Source organism: Cupressus sempervirens, chromosome 9, assembly GCF_028749045.1.
Source record: "Cupressus sempervirens isolate cs-2001-9-10 chromosome 9, ASM2874904v1, whole genome shotgun sequence".
Lineage (NCBI taxonomy): Eukaryota > Viridiplantae > Streptophyta > Pinopsida > Cupressales > Cupressaceae > Cupressus > Cupressus sempervirens.
Window position 1 is genome coordinate 25,973,638 of NC_143126.1, and position 6,000 is coordinate 25,979,637.

The window sequence follows — 6,000 nt, forward strand, 5'->3', positions numbered from 1 at the left end:
TTGCAGACTACCACCATACTGTGCACACTTCCATTGTATCATGTACACTTCAACTATGTTGTGTACTCTGCATGTGAACATGACACACCACACACCGCACAACTACACTTTACACATCGAACACTCCACACTATAATTTGGCATGCTTCAATACTTGATGCCCTTCAACACTCAACCTTTGAAACACTTGGTAATTGATGCTTGAATAGTATACTTGATCAATTTATAAATATGAATGACTATTATTATAATACAAAGTAACACAATAGATCATAGATTAGGGTATATGAAAACCACATAAATGAATTGCTATCGATTGGAGATTTATATTCTTATAATGTATCTAGATGCACAATTTTTTCCTCGCAAAAAGACTTCACAAATTTGAAGCACGTAATGAAATATCTAAGGCATTATTTCCAATTATAGACTAGGATGGTGGTTAACCATCAAAACTATAAGTATATACTAGGGAGAGTCTTCCACCTCTAGAACTGCACACAAGACTCAATTTCAATATGAATCGCAAATACATGAGAAATATAAAACCACGATGGTTTTGTATGGTTCTAGGAAACACCTTATAAATGCCTCCAAGAATATTCTACTGAGTTACAATGGGTTGAAATAACTTTATTTATTATTTTATAATTTTGGTCTCTATTTATTTTATAATTAAATTAATTTACTAAAGAAATCCTTTGAAATATTATTTAAATTTTGGAACCACCAACTTAATTGATTAAATTAATTCACATTCTATTAATTTAGGGATGTTATATATAGATTCAAGGTTTATCTCTTATAATTAACATTTTTATATTCTTTCATTTGTATGTAAAAAATATTATTTTTATGGTCCATCGTTTGAACAAAAATAATCAAAAGATCAAACCTAGTCAAATTTTAGACAAAACCATGAATAAGACATGTTCAATTGTGTTATCATATTATTAAAGTCATAGACCCAATTTTTAAGTTAAATGTTCATTAAATCATCGATTGAGGCTTGAGATTGAACTAAACTAATTAGAATCCTACTTGAAAAATGTGAATTTGCATTGTTTGGCATTAACTATAGATTTCTTGTGCACTTAAATGTGTGTCATTTTAATTTATCTCTGATCTTACTTCTCTACAACTTTCCATATCATCTTAAGGTAAAACTTGTCAATGACAATAAGTTTTATAATTACTTTTTATTTTACTTGTGAATGTTTTCTTAAATAGGGAATGTGAGGATGATAGAAAAAATAATAAAATATAGATGAAAAATAGTTTGAATTAAATCTATGGAGTTGATTGAAAATATCTTTTTAATTTCTATAATCTAGCTACAAATTAATGCTTCAGAAATCTCATAAAATAGAAACAAGTAGAGTAGTTACTTATCTAATTTGTAGTAGCTAATACTCTATAGTTATTAGAAAAATAAAAAATAGAAGAAAAATTTCATAAAATCAATAATGAATAAAATAGACATACCAAGGAAACCCAAAGTTTGAAAACCTACAACCACACATTTATTGAGCTTCATGAGTGAGAACTTGGTAATAGATTACACGATTTCCACAATAATTATACAAAGAAATTTCAGCCTCGCAATCTTCTCTCCATTGAAATACCTGTTAGCCCCAACTGACAATGTAATTGATAGTGTTAGATTTTTATCTGATAATGCTATGAATATATGTAAAAAAGTCATATCAATTGTTATATTGTCATTGATGTTAAAGTCTTAGTTGGCTAGATATTATTCTAACTCAGTAGATTATGATATCATTTGATTGATGAAGAGGATTTAATGAAAGTGTCATGAAGATAGAAGTGTTATGTAAGGTATTCAATGGGTATTTGAATGAGTTGGATGCTGATAATGTAATATTGGTTAGATTGTTTTACAATCGTGTATTGTTACAATGTATTGAAGAATGTAAAACTTAACAAAGTGACAAGGTTATTGAAGGGAGATTATATTTACCGAGTAAGTCAAGTATTTCCTAAGTTTTTGAAAAAGAAAAAGAAAACAATAGTGTTGCATGATTGATTCAGTATTGAATGAGTTCTATACTACCCGAGTGAACATTATTTTTATCAAGGAATAGCTAGAAGAACAAGTTAAGAAAATTGACATTTGAGGCCAATTTTTGATGGAAATTTGGAAAGTTTGAGATGATCTAAGGCATGTGTAAAATTTTATTACAAGATCAATGACTGAGAAAATTCAATAGCATTTTGATGATGGAGTTTGTAGAAGGATAAGGATGGACATAAAGTTCTATGTGAGTTATATTGTCTAGGTTTCTAGATTCAATGTATGCAGTTTTGAATCTAGAAATTTGGTATGAACCTAAGATTGACTACTGGGTTGGGCCATTCAATTGGTTCCCAATTTTCATCATGAACAAAGTTGATGAAAAATAGGAATTTATCTTTTAGGGGGCTTTGTATGAAGCCAGGGCTTCACTCAAAGTGTCCACATGGCTAAATGTGAAGCCATGTGGGTCAAGCTTCACGCAAAGCCCCAATGGTCTAGTGGGCCTATTGGGCTTTATGCGAAGCCATAAGGGCTTTGTGTGAATCCTTGTAGGCTTTTCTAAAGCCTCTTGAAACCCTAGAAGGTCACCAAAACCAGCTTTATAAGAGTCATTTTACCATTTTTGAATTCATTTTTATGGTGATAGTTTTGTAGCAGGGCTTAGAGTGAACTTCGTGACATCTTTAGTTGCATCATCATTTTTGTCTACCGTTTTTAACCTTCTTCAAGCATTCAACATGCTAAGTATGTTCATTTTTATATTTTTAATTATTATTTAGTTGTTTTTAATGAATATTTAGTTGATTTTGATGAATGATTAGTAGTTTTTGATGAATGTTTTACTTATTTTTGATGAATATTTAGTTTTTTTTTTATGGGTATTTTATTATTTTTAGTATACATTAATTAGTTTAATGTTTATATGTTGTATTTTAATTTATATGTTAGAAAATATTGATAAAAATTGTTAACAATGTAGTCAATGGAAGAAATAATATGTTTAGAAATATAAAATGCTAGGCAAGGATAACTTTAGTGGTGAATATTCACCAATTGGTGAATCTCACTCACTGGGAACCCAATATTTGGGGAAAATTTTTTGTACTTTCGAGGTGGTCATATCACCCACACTTTATGAAAATTGGGTCTCATGATTCAACCAATCCCCAATATTGATACAAATTATTTTAATTTTAGTGATGTCTTCACCAATAAAATTTAATCTTTTCACACGATACATTAATATTTTCTTCTACAATTTCCAAGCCTTATCTTTGTTCATTTTAATATGCACCATTATGTGGTATAAATTTAAGTTAGGTTAGAGTTTAAGCACATATATGAAACATGTTTATATTTTAGGAACTTTCCCTAAAACTTGGTGTACTTCAAAAAAATCTAGAAATGAGATTTGTGCCAGTGATTAAGTATCATCCAACAACTAGAAAAATAGGGTTTTATTTGTTATATGGTATGATATTAAATTAGGCTCATTTAACCTCCAAGTCTGAAAATTAATTAGCCTTCATCTAATAATAATAAAATAATAGTTTCTAGGTATGTGTACTTGTGCACCTATGGCTTATTAGATTTAATTTTATTCAATAATGAAAGATTCACCAACATCTTATAGAAAAAAATTGATAGGATTGAAAAAAATTGCAAATAAGATTAAATTTTTTCTAATTCAAGGAAAAAAATTTTGCCAATAGAAAATAATTTTTTTCCCTAAAATAAAGTTGGATTCACCAAATTTTTATAGTTTTTTGCAAAGAGGGGTTTCTTAAAGCTATCCCTAATGCTAGGTAGGTAAATAGTAAAAACAATGAATATGATTAGATGTAGAAAACTAAAAATAGGATTAGATGTAGAAAACCAAAAATAGTACTAGATGTATAAAACTAAAAATGATTTAAAACTCTAGATGAATAAAAATATAACTTACCTTCAATCTCTACCAAATCTCTCTCTCTCTCTCTCTCTCTCTCTCTCTCTCTCTCTCTCTCTCTCTCCCTCTCCTCTCACACTTTCTCTCTCTAACCTCTCTCTCTTCTCACTTTCCCTTTCCTTACTCTCTCTCATATATTTCTCTCTCCTCACTCTCTCATCTCTCTCTCTCTCTCTCCCCCTCTCTCTCTCACCCTCTCACCCTCTTCTTACTTTCTCTATCATCTCACTTTCTCTCTCATCTCACTTTCTCTCTCCTCACTCACTCTCTCACTCTCACTCTCTCCTCTCACTTTCTCTATCCTCACTTTCTCTCTCTCTCTCCTTACTTTCTCTTTCTTCTCAATTTCTCTCTCCTCACTCTCTCATTTCACTATCTCTCTCTTCTCATTTTCTCTCCTTTCTCTCTTCTCACTTTATCTCTCCTCACTCTCTCATCTCTCTCTATATCTCTCTCCTCACTTTCTCTCCCTCTTCTTTCTTTCTCTCTCGTCACTTTCTCTATCCTCTCACTTTCTCTCTCCAAACTCTTTCTCTTCTCACACTTTCTCTCTCCTTGTACTTTTTCTCTATCCTTACTTTCTCTTCCTCTTCTTACATTCTCTCTTTTCACTTTATCTCTCCTCACTCTCCCATTTCTTTCTCTCTCCTCACACTTTCTCTCTCTCCCTCATCTTACTTTCTCTCTTTAATTCTCTCTCTCTCTCTCTACTTTCTCTCTCCTCACTTTTCCTCTCCTTACTTTTTCTCTCTTCTCACTTTTTCTCCCTTTACTTTCTCTTCTCACTTTCTCTTGTTACTTTATCTCTCCTCATTTCATCTCTCTCTCTCTCTCTCTCTCTCTCTCTCTCTCTCTCTCTCTCTCTCTCTCTCTCCTCACTTTTCTCCTTACTTTTTCGCTCCTTCCTTTTTCTCTCTTCTCACTTTCTCTCTCTGTACTTTGTCTCTCTCCTCTCACTTTCTCTCTCCTTACTTTCTCTTTTCACTTTTTCTCCTTACTTTCTCTCTCCTCACTCTCTCTCTACTTGTTGTTGCTCTGTTCTCACTTTCTCTCTACTTACTTTCTATCTCCTTACTCTCTTTCTATCCCTTTTGTCTCTTCTCACTTTATCTCTCCTCGCTCCCTCATCTATTTCCCTCTCCTCACTTTCTCTCCCTCTTGTTACTTTATCTATCCTCACTTTCTCTCTCCTCACTTTCTCTCTCCTTACCTCTTCTGATGGGGACACAAACCAAGCACAGAATGGACACAACAGGAAAGGAAAATTTTATTAACTTTGTAAATAAGCTAATACATTCAGTACAGAGAAAATAGACTTCAAAACATGCCCTATGGGCTTACAATAGATAAATCTAGAGATAATTTCTCCTTTTAGTAGCTCCTCTCAAACTCCACTCTAAACTGCCTTTTACAATGCCAGAAATGTCCTTAAATAGACCCCAGAGGGTTAAGGATTAGTAATACATTCTAGAAAGTGCTAGTAGGCATCCACCGACCAAGTAGAAGGCTCCAAAACCGCATTAGAAGTTGGTGCAAATCTAGAAGAATCCAAAAATGGTAACCAAACTTCTAGGAGGCATAACTTTTGAACCATAGCTCCAATTGACAAACAATTTACATTTCTAGAAAGCTCTCAAAGCACTCTATAGCCCTATGGACCAGCTTCTCTCATCCCCCATTTTTTGGCTTTTTTTGAGGTCATTTAATGCCCCTAACCTAACTTTGAAGCAATCTTAGGAGGTCTCCAAAAATTGAAAAACTGCAATAACTTTCAAACCATGGGGCCTTTTGATCTGATTCTTTTTCTGGAATGCTCTAAGTTTCAATTACATTCATTCGACCAATTTACACCTTCTAGTTCACCACAATGATGGCTCAATTACATACTCCTATTTTTGTGGCATTTACATGTATCCCAAGGTGTTCAAATACTCTATCCTAGAACACTGATAATGGAACTATGAGAGTTGGAACCTTTATTTGACCCAAATAGGTATCCAGAAATGAAAACACA